General features: G+C 33.0%; 1 protein-coding gene across 2 annotated transcripts in view; it reads right to left on the bottom strand.

Annotated features, from left to right (window-relative positions):
• RUNDC3B (RUN domain containing 3B) overlaps positions 1–15,380 on the bottom strand; it is a 159,092-nt gene that overhangs the window by 108,372 nt on the left and 35,340 nt on the right. The gene's annotated exons all lie outside the window — the stretch shown is intronic.

The following is a 15,380-nucleotide window of genomic DNA, read 5'->3' as shown; positions in this document are numbered from 1 at the left end:
AGTCTTCCTTTTCATAGAGATACTTCAAAGAAATGAAGTCTTGTATGGTCTAACCTATAAGTAAATATAAGCAATTAGCATCCCACTTTACTGATTATTCATAATCTTCTATCTAACCATTCTCATCTATCAGGCAAAAAGCTCTCTTCTGTCATTCATCTGTTCTCTTCCAGTCACCAACCAATGAAAAATCCTTCAGGCATTTATAATTCTAATCTTTCATATTTGGTAACTATGTGTCTGTTCATGACCAAATGTGCTACTGTTTATACCTGTTTCATTATTAATATTTCTAGGCAGGACTCTAAGTATTAGGTACCTGAGAACCATTTTGTACTCTTAATATTTTTTAACGGGATATGAGAACCACCTTAATATTTTCTTCAGTTTTCTAGAATGATTAGTCTTACTTGGAGAAGTTGTTTAATCTTAATGTAGAAAGACTGACATCTTATATTTGTAAATCTGGACTTTTAAATTTTGAGTTATTTATTTATCTCAAATCTTCCCCAGAAGTAACATCTCTCCAACAACATCAAAAAGTGTTCTACAAAATTCTAACTCACGAAAAAAGAACAGACTTACTAGCCTGACAGACACTGGAGAAACCCCAAGAGTATGGCCCCTGGACATCCTTTAAGCTCAGTAATGAAGTCACTCCCAAGGTTCACCGTTCAGCCAAAGATTAGACAGCCCCATAAAACAAAACGAGACTAACGGGGCACAACAGTCCAGGGACAAGGGCTATAAGGCAGAAGGGGACAGGAAAGCTGGTAATAGGGAACCCAAGGTTGAGAAGGGACAGTGTTGACATGTTGTGGGGTTGTTAACCATTGTCATAAAACAATATGTGTACTGTTTAATGAGAAACTATTTGTTCTGTAAACCTTCATCTAAAGTACAATAAAAAAATAAAAAAGTGTTCTTGTCAGTAATCACCATTTGAGAAATGTCTGACAGGATATTTAACTGGTTCCCAACCATGGCAGTCCATTAGAATAACCGAGCTGGTTTTTTAAAAATACTCATGCTTAGGTTCTAGCACAAGACTAAATAAATTAGAATCTCTACGCAAGGGTCCAGGCACTGGTATTTTTAAAATGGTTCCCCCCAGTGTTTCTAATGATTTACTTATGGTTAATCAACCAGTATATCATGGCAGCTCCTATTCACCATTCAGGGTAGTTTGAAGGCCATCTCTTCTGTTACGCCATTCCTGAACTCTGCAGTAAATTAGTCCCTTCCTATGGGCTGCCACGAGTTGTGGTGTTGGCGAAGAATACTGACTATACCATGGACTGCCAAAAGAACAAACAAATCTGTCTTGGAAGACGTACAGGCAGAATGCTTCTTAGAAGCAAGGATAGCAAGACTTCGTCTCACATACTTTGGATATGTTACTAGGAGGGAACACTCCCTGGAGAAGGACATCAGGCTTGGTAAAGCACAGGGTCAGTGAAAAAGAGGAAGACCCTCAACGAGATGGAATGACACAGTGGCTGCAACAATGGGCTCAAGCATAACAACCATTGTGAGGATGGCACAGGACCAGGCAGTGTTTCTTTATGTTGTACATAGGGTCATTAGGAGTCAGAACCGACTCAACAGCACCTTACAAGGACAACAACATGGGCTGTCATAGTATTCTGCGTTTACTCATCCCTATGAAGGCACTTACCACTATTATTATAATTATCTGTTTGACTTTCCCACATACTAGGTAGTAAGACCACTGAGGCCCAAATTGTATCTTACTTGTCTTTAAATTAATCCCCAGCACTTGACACGGTGCCTGACTCATAGCAGGCATTCCATAATTATTTGTTGAACAAATTAATTGGTAAATTAACACAAAGCAGATCCTTTTAATTGCAATTCACATACAAACTTGAACATTTCCTGTAAATCCAATTAGTATCATTTTATAGTAACAACTGCAATGACAATCTGGTATTAAGATGTCTGCATTCTAGGTTACAAATATCCTAAACAAATATATTAACCTTTGTCTATACGTAAATAAAAGGAGCCCTGGTGGCACAGTGGTTAAGCGCTCAGCTGCTAACCGAAAAGTCAGTAGTTTGAACACACCAGCAGCTCCACTGGAGAAAGATGTGGTAGTCTGCTTCCATAAAGATTAAAGCCTTGGAAACCCTATGGAGCAGTTCCACTCTGTCTTAATAGGATCACTATGAGTTGGAATCCACTCGATAGCACACAACAACAACATATGTAAATAAAAACCCAAGGGCATCTATAAACCCTTATTTTAATATCTATATAATTCAATGTCCCTTAAAAAAAATCAAACCTAGTAACCTACAAATAGAAATTTACAGGAATATTAATAGTCTCTCTTTTTCCTCTCAATCTCTTCCCATCACTTTCCTTTGCCTCTCTCTCTTCCTGGAGTTAAATGTTCCTGGCACAGTACCTCAATATAGTTTCTCTTTCAGTCATTTTTTATGTCATCAATTTGTTAGCCATTTGGAGAGGAAACAGGATGTCTGGTGGTTAAGAGCACAGGCTTTTGGGAAGGGGGTCCTGAACTGAAATCCTAGATAGATCACTTTCTAGCTATGTGATCTTGGGCAAATGACTTAACTTCGCTCTGTAAGACTAAGCTGCTGCTTCTATAAATTGGGAATAATATAGTAGTTACCCGATAGCATGCACTGTTACCAGGATCAGATGAAATAATGCATGTGCAGCAATTATCATAGTCTAGTACATATTAAGTACTCAGTAAATATTAACAATTATTACTACTACTACTGTTATTACTGTTTCATACAAATGGGTAAGGAGCCCAAACTCCTCTTGCACCACATAACAAATTATGAATGAGATACAAATTAAAGTTTTTCCCATTACTTACTTAGACCCTAGAGATTTGAAATTAACTCCAAAATCCAGCATTAGCCCACACCAACCATTCTAAACTCACCTCCACAAAGTATGTTTAATGTCAATTAATTTTCCTTGCTTTCTACTATTTGGGATCATTCCACAATTTCAAAATGATACAACAGCTGCAAGACTTTCCTCAATCAGTAACACTTGTGTCTGGAAGTACTAAACACTGGCAGGGATCTTAAAGGAAAAGAGCATCACAAGGTTTCTCCAGTGACTTTAAATTTCTCTAAAGAAGGAGTACAGGAAAGAAAAGTCAGAAAAATGGGCAAGGTAAAACGCAACATTGTATTATCCAATTACAACCACCTATATGGGAACTTGATGAGTAGTCAAGGAAAAAGGTGAGGCATAGACTACTCATGACCAGTAATTTCCTTTGTAAGGAAATACACAAGGGTCCAGCACTTTTGCATGGGGCATAATTCATGTTTTTGTACGACAGAATTTTAAAACTTCTCATAAGTTTTACATGGTTGAGGAAAATAATTTCTTAGAAGTTTTAAAGTACTGCTACAGAAAAGCAAGAGTATAACAAAGATGTGTTTTGGAGAAGAAAAAACAAAGATATAGAAAAACTATAAACCTAGACTTGAGTCAAACAGAGAATCAGTGGGCCCAAAATTCTTGGGTCTCCTACTATCGAAAGGTTGTGCTATCTACAAGATCCCCAAATTACAAACTGAGAAACTAAGCAAATTAACAAAATGGCGTATCATCATGACTTGTAGGACTTTAAATAAGCCAGCAGTATCTTCCCGATACTTTTATCTACTCAGCAAACTGGATGTGAGGATGACCTGTCTTGGTTCTGCCTTCTTCCCTCTTGCATGTTCATCATTTCTAAAGTGAAGTGCTTAATTCAAGAAACTGAGTTTTCCATGTTCAGAAGATTCTACTTTGATTAAGACAAAGCACATTTCTTTGCTATGACTTCTAAACATGCTTTCACATAAGTTATCCATATATACTAGAATTTTATTTAAATATCTAAATAATTTCTGCATCTACAGAAAAAGTTAAATTTAAAATAGTTCATAGAAAGATTCAGTTTTGCTTACACATAAATTAACTATTAGCAAAAGATATACGTGGGCTATCAGGCTGTAACCAGTACTCAACAGAAAGATTAAAAAAAAAAAAAGGTACAAGCTGATTATACAATACCTTTAAAAATCACTCCTGAGGTAGCAGTTACTCGCAAGACATTTTCATTTCCTTTAAAAATAACCACTAAAGCAAATCACAAAGCAAGAAACTGACTAGTCTATAGCTGGAAGAAATTTTATTCCAGATAAGAGATAATGCTGTCACTAACAGAATTCCCTTTTCAAATCTCTTGATGAGTGGTAGGTGTGGAGTATGCTTTCGATTGTGAGTGTTGTTCAAAGTTAATCAATCAATGACAAAGTTAAACAAGCTTTTCAAATCTTACTCCCACCAATCCACCTCTAATTCATTTTAAGCACAGAATTATATGGTGAATTATTTGCTAGACTAAAAGAGGATGGGCTACTGATGAGCTATGTGATGTCTTTCCCACTAAACTGCCTCATTTGTAGTACTTAAAAATGACCTATGATCTCTAAGGTCCACAGACATTCTAAAATTATTCTTCTATACTCTTTAAGTTATACAGCTATTCATATCTTACAATATATCTGTGCTTTCCTTATGGCTTATTTTATGGCCAGAATGAAACGTTCTAAGAACAGGAACTAAATTTTCTGAAGTGCTTCTCTACTAAGCAGTAGCTAATGACACATCACCTTTGAGAATATAAAATATAAATGAATCTGTTAAGCGACTTCCTTTCTCCACCCTCTGTGATAGTGTTTAGCTATGTAAATAGCAAATTAAAAAACAGCCTTACAACCTGAAGTTCTGTTAGTGTTACATTACCTAGCTGACAATAGCAAAGAATATTACCTTTGAGGTGCTATTCATCTAGACAAGCAACAAATGGCAAGACAGTCCCCGCAAATTTTAATAAATAGTACCACTTTCAACTTTCGTATCACTGCAAAAGTTTTCAGATAAAGAAGTCTTTTCTTGTAGATTTACTGTTGCCAGTATATTAACTTTGAGATATTTAATTTTTAACTTTTTACTTTATATTTTGTGGCAGCAGTCCTAAATTTCCTGCAACTAATTTATGAAAGCCAGTTTGGTAGTTTCCACTATCTTTTAACTCAACAGAGCAAATGCTCAATTCTACAAGAGGTCAAAATCTGTTCCTTTTTTAAAAAGGTATTTCTAGTTGAGTTTATATTTATTATACCATCCAACTTTGAAGGCAAAGTTATGATCCTGATTAATTTTCTAACTAAGATTTCATACTAATGTTCTTAAAAAAAAAAAGGAAAAACTTAAACATTTACAAAATAATTTTAATTATGCTTTAAGCTGAGTCTAAAGAAATCAGAGTCTAGATTGGATACTGAATTGTACTCAGTACAATTATCTCAAGTAAATCATTTGGCAACTAGGAATCATAGCTATCTCATCTATAAAATACAATTATTATCACTTATTATTGACAATTTAATGCCCAGTTCTACTGGTAAGGAATTTACACAAATATAAATATCTGTTTAAGTATGTACCTATACCATAAAAATTAGTCAATTCTTAATTTTCCAAAACAAAAAAGATTATGATAACTAGGTTCATCAAAAATCTGAAAATTTAATTTGACTTAATAGGCTTTTTTATCTCAGTGATTTTATCATCTATCCAAGTAAAGTACAAAGTTTTTTCCTCCACCAGAGTTATTAATATAAGGTTTAAAATACTGGTAGGTTTAATTACAGTACTGAAGGGTGAAGTCTATACAAACAGATATTCACAAATGTGTAGCCCTGAAAAAAAATCAAGTGTAATTTTGTTTCAATAGTGATTAGGACTATAAGTAGAGAATATAAAACAAAAGACATTTTTAAAAATGATTACTTGTGGGAACTAAGATTAAGGAAACTAAAAGAATTTTACTTTCCACTTTCTATCCTTTGTCCTATTGTAATTTAAAAAAAATAATGACTATGTAATTTCTTTTCTAACTAAAAAATGAAATCAAAGGTTAGATCATAAGCTTTTAAGAACAGAGGCCTACTAGCGTTTTGCATATAGCAGGAATTCGATAAAATTTTTTTGAATAAATGGAACAAAGGCATGCATGCTACCCAGGAGAAAGAAACCTAAGGAACATATTCCCACTAATAGTTCAAGAAGGGTAAAGCAGAGTTATTGTAGATAGCTCCCATCTGTTCTACTGCCTTTGGAAAATTCAGTTTCTCTGAGTCCCCAGTTTGCATGTAATATCAATATTATTACACAGCACTTATAAAATTGAGGATATTCTAATCAATCTTATATCACGGAGTTCTAGTAAAATGTAAAGAACACAGATATGCATGATTAATAAAACAGTAATTAAAGCCATGTAACAGTAGAAATATGAGGGGACACACGGAAGAGGAAGGAGAATAAACTATTTATTATATTGTGTGAGCTTACAACATGGTTTTAATTTTTTAATTAGCTTAAGTATACTTGTGCCCTCTGGATTAAAAGAAACAAAGCAAAACTGATTTTACAAAACCCATGCAATGTACTAAAAAAATCACTTAACTGATATAGCCCTCCCCAGTAAGTCAAATTCCATGTTCCCGTGCAGCTCAGTGGCGGGACACATCACCAGCATAGAGTACCTTGAAGAGGTATCTGGAGATGAGCCAGCCATCTGCAACTTTGGGAAATCTCTTTAAAAAAAAATAACAACAAAACACACACAGATATTTAAGAAGCCTGGAACCAAGTTTAAAATTCCACACTGAATGGTCCAAATAAGATGGCTACACATAATCTTGAAGCAGTAAACACTACTTTTACCTAATAAATAAAATGAACCTAATAAAGATGAGTATGAGCTACATTCAGCAAGTGAATCAAGCTCCTCTTTGAAGCCTATTCTCTCAGAGGCTAAGATGACAGTTAAAATAAGTGAGCAGCAACTATTCCCTGTTGTCTTTCTTCACCTGCATCCTTTCTTTCACCTCCATTGTTCTTCCCCAAATGTAATAAACTGCTGAGACAGTAAAAGTTAAAATGAGCAGAAATGAGACTGGATTTGCTAGCTTTGCACCTTAGAATTTATAAGCTTGGTTAAGAAAATAACCCACTTATTAAACTATACGGCTCAGACAGTTTTTAACTTTAAAAATAAATCTTCATTTTTTTACTAACTTTTCTAAAAGTTATAAATTTTGAAACAGAAACTCTTTTTCGCCTAAAAAGAGTTAAAGTTTGTATAATTTTTTTTTACTGACTGATGGGAACAGCTCTCAGATAGCAAGTAAAATGTTCTTCAGTTTAACCAACATTGACAAAAATGCCTACTCTACGAAAAATACTGTTTTAGTTGCTATAGCTTCCAGTCACTGTTTAACAATCACCATGTGGAAAAGTACTATAACTTCTTGCTGTGTTGTTTGGAAATTGCTAGTATAGGAAATAGGAAAACGCTGAAGAAAATTTCTAAAGTCACATTCCCAACAAATAAATGACATTTACTTGTCTCATAAGCAAACATTGAAACCTCCAATGGAACATGGTCCCACACCTATCCAAATACTTAGATCCTATATGAAACAAACAAACACAAAAGCCTCCAGGAGTCAGTAATGTGTGAAAATGAAGAAGAGGAAATATACACAGTTGTGCTATTGTTCACATCTGTGTCTATACCATTAATTCTCTATCCTCTTACACTCATTTGAATGTATTAAATAAGTATTAAACTTGGAAACATATCCAAAAGGATCCTTCAGTTCCCTAGTTGATGCCCACATTAGAACATAATGTACAGCTGTACTACAACTACAACAAACAAAATGAAAATTTCTCAAAATTGAAATGCTAACCAAAATAGAATGCTTTTCATTCACTGTAAATTTTAAGAATATCAATTATTTAAATGACTATCTCTGTGCTGAAAACAAGGTTCTCTATCTTACTTGCAGTCATTTAAAAGAATCAAAAACTTATCAAAGTTTTTTCATAAAAATTTTATTTAAGGAAATTTTATTTCAAAAAAATAATTGTATAAAGTAAGATACAACATGACCAGGTTTATGTCATGACAATCCCTGGCACAGAGTGGGAAACAATGAATCTAGTATAAAAGTTTATTTATAGGCTTATGGTTTTATAGTTGGTGTGTTAGCCTTTATGCCCCGGTTATGCATATTATTTTGATCTTAGCTGTGAAACACCACGGGAAAATAAGAACATTTTCATTTATTTGTAGACATTAATTGCTTTAATCATAATTTAGCATCTCACTTTAGACCACTTACAAGTAATCAAAAGCCTCTAGATACTAGATTGCAAACTGCCTGTAGTCAACTTTCAACAACTCTCTCATTCTACAGATGGGAAAACAGAGGCCCAGAAAGAGCCTGCCTAGGACCAGTACAACTCTCCCTTGAGCCTCATGCTGATCTAGGCCTTTGGCAGCAGAGGACATGAAAGATGGAAGAGAATCTACCAGTTATTTTCCTGTCAGTTGGTTATGAGTTCTCACTGAAGCCTCAGAAATAAGAGAAGGAAAAAAAAAAAAAAGGGAAGGGAGGGCAGTGTCACTAGCAAGAATATTTTCCACATACAAGTTAAATCTTTGACATAGTTGCTCCCCCCAGCTACTCCTCCTCCCTCTCCCCAAAAAATGCTCACATTATTTCAAAGTGGCCCAAGGAGTAGCGTTTGCAGAAAAGTTTATCATTTGCAATCAAAATAAAACCTTTTGTTATAAAAAACATATAATGTTAACAGAAAATGAAACAGCATCTTAACAATTAAATAGCTTAGAAAAGCAGACAAAAAAGATCAAATAAACCAGCTTAAGATAGTGTTTTGTTTCAGAACAAAATTCGTCCAAATGTACTATTATAATCACTTATTATATAATTACATTAAGAATTATTAAGTTTCTGATTTTTAGCCAAAAGAAGAATTCCCCTCAGAGATGAAGATGTAATAAAAGAATGGTTAATCATACCAAAGATATAGCATTTCTGACCCCAAAAAATGTTATTTTCAAAAACAAATGATTGAAAGTAAGTGTAACCCTCATAATCTTATTATTATGTCAAAATTGGCCCTTATACAGAAAAGATTACTCACAAGATTACTGACAGAAAACAGTATTGTCTTGGTGATAAAACTGGCATAACTCTAATTCATGAAAATGATACTTATTCTTCCATATTTTTCATGTTAGCCTTGTCCCAACTTTAGCTTTGCATTCATTTCTATTTCTTTCATAACTGGGCTACATTATCATGACTGATATGATTTGGTAAATGTTAACAATTACATAGAAGGTGGACTTTTATCTATGCTATATTTATTCTAATTTTCTTTCTCTCTCTGTATGTGTGTGTTTGAGTGTGTGTCATATAGCATATCTTTTTCTAATATAGTTACAGGTAGATGCCTTTATTTTTAAATATGCCAAGATGGACTACTGAAAAGACCCTAGATGAACTGATTTGTAAACTGAAAGATGTATTTGTAAGGCAAATAACAAAACTGATTATAAATTATCAGATAATAATTTAGACTTTTCACAAGTTCTTTTTTAAACTGTAATATCAGATAGAGCATACTCTATTTTGTCACTGTTTATATTAATGCAAGTCTTTGTCTGAAATTGTGAATCTTCAACCATTTAACAGAAAAAATATTCAGTGAAGCAATATTTACTATTATAATATGCACTGCAATCTAGCTAATAAATGAAACAAATATTATCTTCTTCTCTATGCGGCCATTTTTCATTTCTTAACTGGTTCTGAAATTAAAACGTAACCTCATATATAACTTATCTTAAACTTCTAAAAGTTTGCTTTAAAGTGCCCTCTACAGAGAGATGGTAGGTATGTTAGAAACAAACATATTTTGCTCATTGATTCAACAATTAAAAAAAAACATTGAGTACCTAAAGCATTCAAATCTTTGGAAGTTTAAAGTCATAATGACTTTAAAGAAAAAAAAAGTAGGAAGAATTTTAATAAAATAAAAATATTACATTATCTAAACGATGGCTATTAGTTTAATAAACTTAAATAGCGAAAACTATTAATGGGTAGAAGTTAAAGTAATAGTTTGCCTAAAACTAAAGTATTTGAATATATGGGTAATAAGAATAATAAAACAGCAAATTTAAATTGTATCAACTTATATCTGAGCCATGGGGTCAACTCAATCTCCTGTAAAACATGTAGAAAACTGTAAGAGTTATTTAAAAGTTCAGAGTAAAAATATACTGTGTGTAGAAACATACATACTAAGCACTCAAAATTCTCACTACTATCCTCCAATCAACTCTTAATCATGATGTATATAGAGAAAACTACACATTAGAACAGGAATTTAGCATTAGACTTCTAGTAAAGTAACTTGTAGTGATTTTGCTTTTCCTAAGAAAAACAGATGACAATACCACCAATTTATAAAGGATTCTGAGAAGAGCAATTTATTGAAATAATAAAATCAAAAAGATGTAGGAACTGAAGTTATTATAAAGCTCTCCAAAAAAGGAACAAATTGTGTAATCTTTTTCCTGTTCTATAAAATGAAAAATATTTAATCCCTTAAAATTAGCAATATTTAACTATTAAAAATGATCAAAACTGTTTTCAAATTTATATAGCATACACACACAAAATTAACAACAAAGCAACTTTCAAGAAGTATGATTTGGTAATTACAAGTACATACTATGAACGGTTCTACACTAATCTGACAAAATCACAAGATCACACGAGAAATGTCCCGTTATTTTTCTGACACAAACTCAAAAGGGCTACAAACACAGATGAAGAAACGTGAACTATCATCAGACATCATTAATAGCCTTCCTGCCTTAAAACAAGAAATTGGATTACCTAAAAGAAAATAGCATTCAAAATATCTTAAGACAATTTTATCAATAACAGATATTATTTAAGTCATTTCATAAGACTGTCTTCTACGTTGTACTCTCTCCCCGAAGCCAAACCTAATTTTGAATCTTTCCATTGGAAGGAATTCTGAAAGTCAAGTTCTCATGTAAAAAAGGTTTAAAACTTTCCGAAGTATAACACAGTTTAAAACCATTATTAAATCTCTCTTTCTGTAAATAGGTAAATATTTAAATTTTGGGATTAAAATGACTTGAAAATTCTGGTCTGGTTATAAACTGTAAAGGTCATTTTGTCTGTATCTCCTTAAAAGTACAGATACTTGAGATACTCTTCTTGCTCTTCACCCAGAAATGCCTATAGCTAACACAGTCATTAAGTGTACTATGAACAATCATTTGACTCCAAATGGAAGCAGGTGACCAAGTGTGTGGGAATTGTGTGTTTTAGAATCTTAGACATTCAAAATTATATAAAACATTATAACCCAAGAGAAGAGAACAATTTCAGATGCTTCCAAACAGAAAAATGATCACTATAAAATAAGGTAATAAACTACCAATAGTAATCAGGTAAAAAGAATAATACCAAGGGAGAAAAAAGACCATTGTTGGTTAAAATGGACTATATAAACACTAGTTCCACTTGATGTAAATAATTAGCTTTTCCTATCCTAGGGTAATTAAGAAGACTCACTCCGCAAATGAAATGGACATAAGTGATAAGGAGGAAATTTCAGAGAGACAGAAAAATATAAATGATTGATAAAAATATGTAAATATATTTGATCTCATTTACAAATAAAAAATAACAAGATATCTCTATATATTACATATCAATAAAGGGCAAAAAAATATTTTTCTCTATGAAATTAAAAATATTAAGCAGTGCAATGAGTATATAGGAAAAATAACAAACACATACATTATTGTTGGTACAACCTTTCTGGTAAACAATATAGCAACATATACTAAATTCAAAATGTGCATACCCTTTGATTTCAGTAATTACAATTCTAAAAATTCATTATTATTACTAGGAAATATTTTTTAAAAATAGACAAGTATGTAAAGATGAATGTTCAATGACACATAAGAGTGTTTATAAAAGGGGAGGTTTAGGGGGAAAACAATAGGAAATTAATTAATCAGTGTTCATTTATACACAGAATATTATAACTCATATACTGGAATATTACACGACTATAAAAATGAAGTGAAAATATATCCAGAGAATTAAAAACAAATATTCCAAAAAAACCTATACAAGAATGTTCTTGGCAGCATTACTCAATACTCAAAAAGAAGAAACCTAAATACCCATCAACTGATGAATGAATAAATATAGTATATTCTTTACAATGGAATAGTATTCAACCATAAAATGAATGAAGTACTGACTCATGCTACAACACTGATGAACCTTGAAAATATGCTAAGTGAAAGAAGCCAGACACAAAAGGCCACATATTTTATGATTTCATGTCTATGAAATGCTTACAATAGGCTAATTCATAGACACAGAAAGTAGATAAATAGTTGCCAGGGAAGAAAGGAGGGGAGAAGGAGGAATGACTGCTTAATGAGTACGGGGTTTCCTTTTTGGGGTGATGAAAATGTTCTGGAATTAGGTAGTGGTGATGGTTACACAGCACTGTGAATATACTAAAAACCAATGAATTGTACACATAAAAATGGTGAATTCTATGTTATATGAGTTTATTTCAATTTAAGAAATTCTGAAAAACAAAATGAAAAATAAGTATGGCAATAAAAAGATGTTTACAATATACTAAGGGCAAAATGCAGATCATAACAAATAAATATATATTATATATATAGTGTCACATGCACATACATATATAACATATACACAAACTTGCCAGCAGAAGTTAACCCGATCTGTGATTTTTCACATTTTTTTAATTGATACTTCTTAACAGATTTATAGTTGAACCTCTTCATCACTTTTATGAGAAGTAGTGGGCAAAAGAAAGGAAAAAATGATTGGCAACCGAAGAAGACAAAAGCATGAATGAAGAAAGAAGTTAAATGAAGAAATCATGACTGAGGCTTTTTGTTTTCTTTGCTTCTTATTTATAGAGCACCGGTGGCAGCAGTGGTTAAGCACTGGGCTGCTAACCAAAAGGCTGGCAGTTCAAACCTACCAGCTTTTCCTCCACAGGAGAAAAATGTGGCAATCTGCTTCAGTAAAGATTACAGCCTTGGAAACCCTATGGGGCAGTTCTACTCTGTCGTACAGGGTTACTGTGAGTCAGAATCGACTTGACGGCTATAAATATATACATATGTATATATTTTTTAAAATAATATTGAAGACCATCAACAGGAATGAACATAGTCAAGTAGTTTGGGTAAAATCTTAAAGTGAAGAAAGAGGCTTTTCAACAGGCATCAGAAGAATAACAAGTGATGAAGGCTACAAAATTTAAGGGTAAATAAAGTATAAGAATATGATGTTGACTGAAAAATACATGAAGAATATGAAAATTCGATACTTAAATTTTTCCAGTTACTAACCTTCTTTCCCATAACTGGTTACGAGTCTAGGGCCTTCTGTTTTTAGAATCTAAATAGTTGTTATTCACTACTCAAAGAATCTTCAACTTACTGTAAAATACTGACATAGAGGTTAATTTTATTCCCTATGCTCAATTTTCCATGGTATATATAACCCTAGTTATTTCAAGAATTACTTCGGACTATTAGGCTTTTCTGAGATATAAAATCTACTGAAGCTTCCCTAAATCTCCAAGTACATAACTTAAAAGGCTGTTTCTCAGAGTGGCCTTGTCCATTGTCTAAAAGCCAAAACTCTGGTGACCTTCAGAGATACTTTCTTATCTCTTGTATCATGTTTTGCCCTGAGAATGTGGGTTTTTAATTGGAGGAGTTGTGTTCATGTTACTACAGAAACAATTCAAGTCTCATTTTCTGTGCAAACCAAGATTCAAAAGTTGGAAAACTTTCAAAAATGAACAAAGAAAACTCAAAAGCCAAATGAACAGGTTTATCTTTATCTATTGTTTCTAACAGTATTTACACTACACTTCAAAAGGTGGCCTCATGGGGAGATGACTATTTAACATTTAAGTCAGGAAGAGCTTTGAGGTTCAAGCCAGAGTTCCTGAGCCACGCTTAGGTATCAGAATGTTCAACTGAATTAAAGAAATTCTAAAATGCCAAGTCACAGGAGTTCTAATTCTTTTTTTAAGGCTTGAATCTAATTCCCATTTAAAAAAAAAAAATGGAGATCAACACTCTTGCATCAAAGATTCAGTTTTCCAACCAATTATTGACTGAGTGCCTACTATATCCTAGGCACTGCTCTGAAGATTTGGGATATATCAATGAACAAAAGAAACAGATCTTTGCCACGGTGAAGCTTACATTTCAGTGGAGGTGCATAAAATCAATAGACAATAATCATAATAAGTAAATCACACAGTATATCAGAAGTTGATTAATGATTTAAAAGAAAAAAGTGGCACAAACAAAGAGGATCAGAAGTGCTTGCGTGTGCAAGGAAGGGAGGTAGACTATGATTTAAGATATGGTGGAAGGGTTAGGCCTCACTGAACAGTTTTGAAGGAGATGGAGGAGTTAATGATTCAGATATCTAGGAGAACTGTGTTGTGAAGAGGGCAGTCAGTGCAATGGTGCACTATGGAAGGAATGCAGCTGGTGCAGTCAAGAAAAATCAAGAAGGGCCAATGAGACTAGAACACAACAATTAAAAAAATAAAAAGGATCAGCTATACACAAGTATAACAGGAAAAACAATTTCAGAATCAATGCAGTATCAAAGATGAATATGAGTCAGCATGCTGAATGTTATTAAGTATAATTAGTACCTTAATTCATAAGAAATTTGAGATGTCTCATACTTTACCATATTTTTCTTTAATAAGTGATATATTACTAATTGATTGTGGTTCTCTGTCATATTCAGAAGCTTTTTTATTTTGTTCAGTTATTTTTCACTTTTCCTTTACAAAATTCACTACAGTACCCTATCTAGATACCACTTTGCTAAAAAACAGAAGGTTGCTTCTGACCACTTTATTATGTTAAATTTCATATTTTTCTTAAACTATCTGGCCCACTGGTCTGTAAATAATCAAAGTCACAGATGACTTTTTAAAGAATTAAATTGTAACTTGATGTACTGGGAATCCTCTTTCTTGTGTGAAGCCTTCCCTGATCCACCAAAGCAGAACTGATTATTTATTCCTTTGTGTTACATCATGCTAATCTAATACTTCTATTATGACTTGATACTTCTACATACAGTTATTTGTTAATGTATCCTCCTTCTGCTCTCCTAGAATGAGTTTCATGTGAAAGCATGTCTTATTAATCTTTGTGCCCTAAGCTCCTAGCTCAGAGACTAGATAGGTGGCCAAATAAGAAAATGAATGGCATAAACAGAAAGTGTGTGTGTGGGTGGGTGGGTGTGGGTGTGTGTGTGGGTGTGGGTGTG

This window comes from Trichechus manatus, unplaced genomic scaffold, assembly GCF_000243295.1.
Source record: "Trichechus manatus latirostris isolate Lorelei unplaced genomic scaffold, TriManLat1.0 scaffold00085, whole genome shotgun sequence".
NCBI lineage: Eukaryota > Metazoa > Chordata > Mammalia > Sirenia > Trichechidae > Trichechus > Trichechus manatus.
The sequence above is the reverse complement of the archived record's forward strand: the minus strand, read 5'-3'. Positions and strand labels throughout refer to the sequence as shown.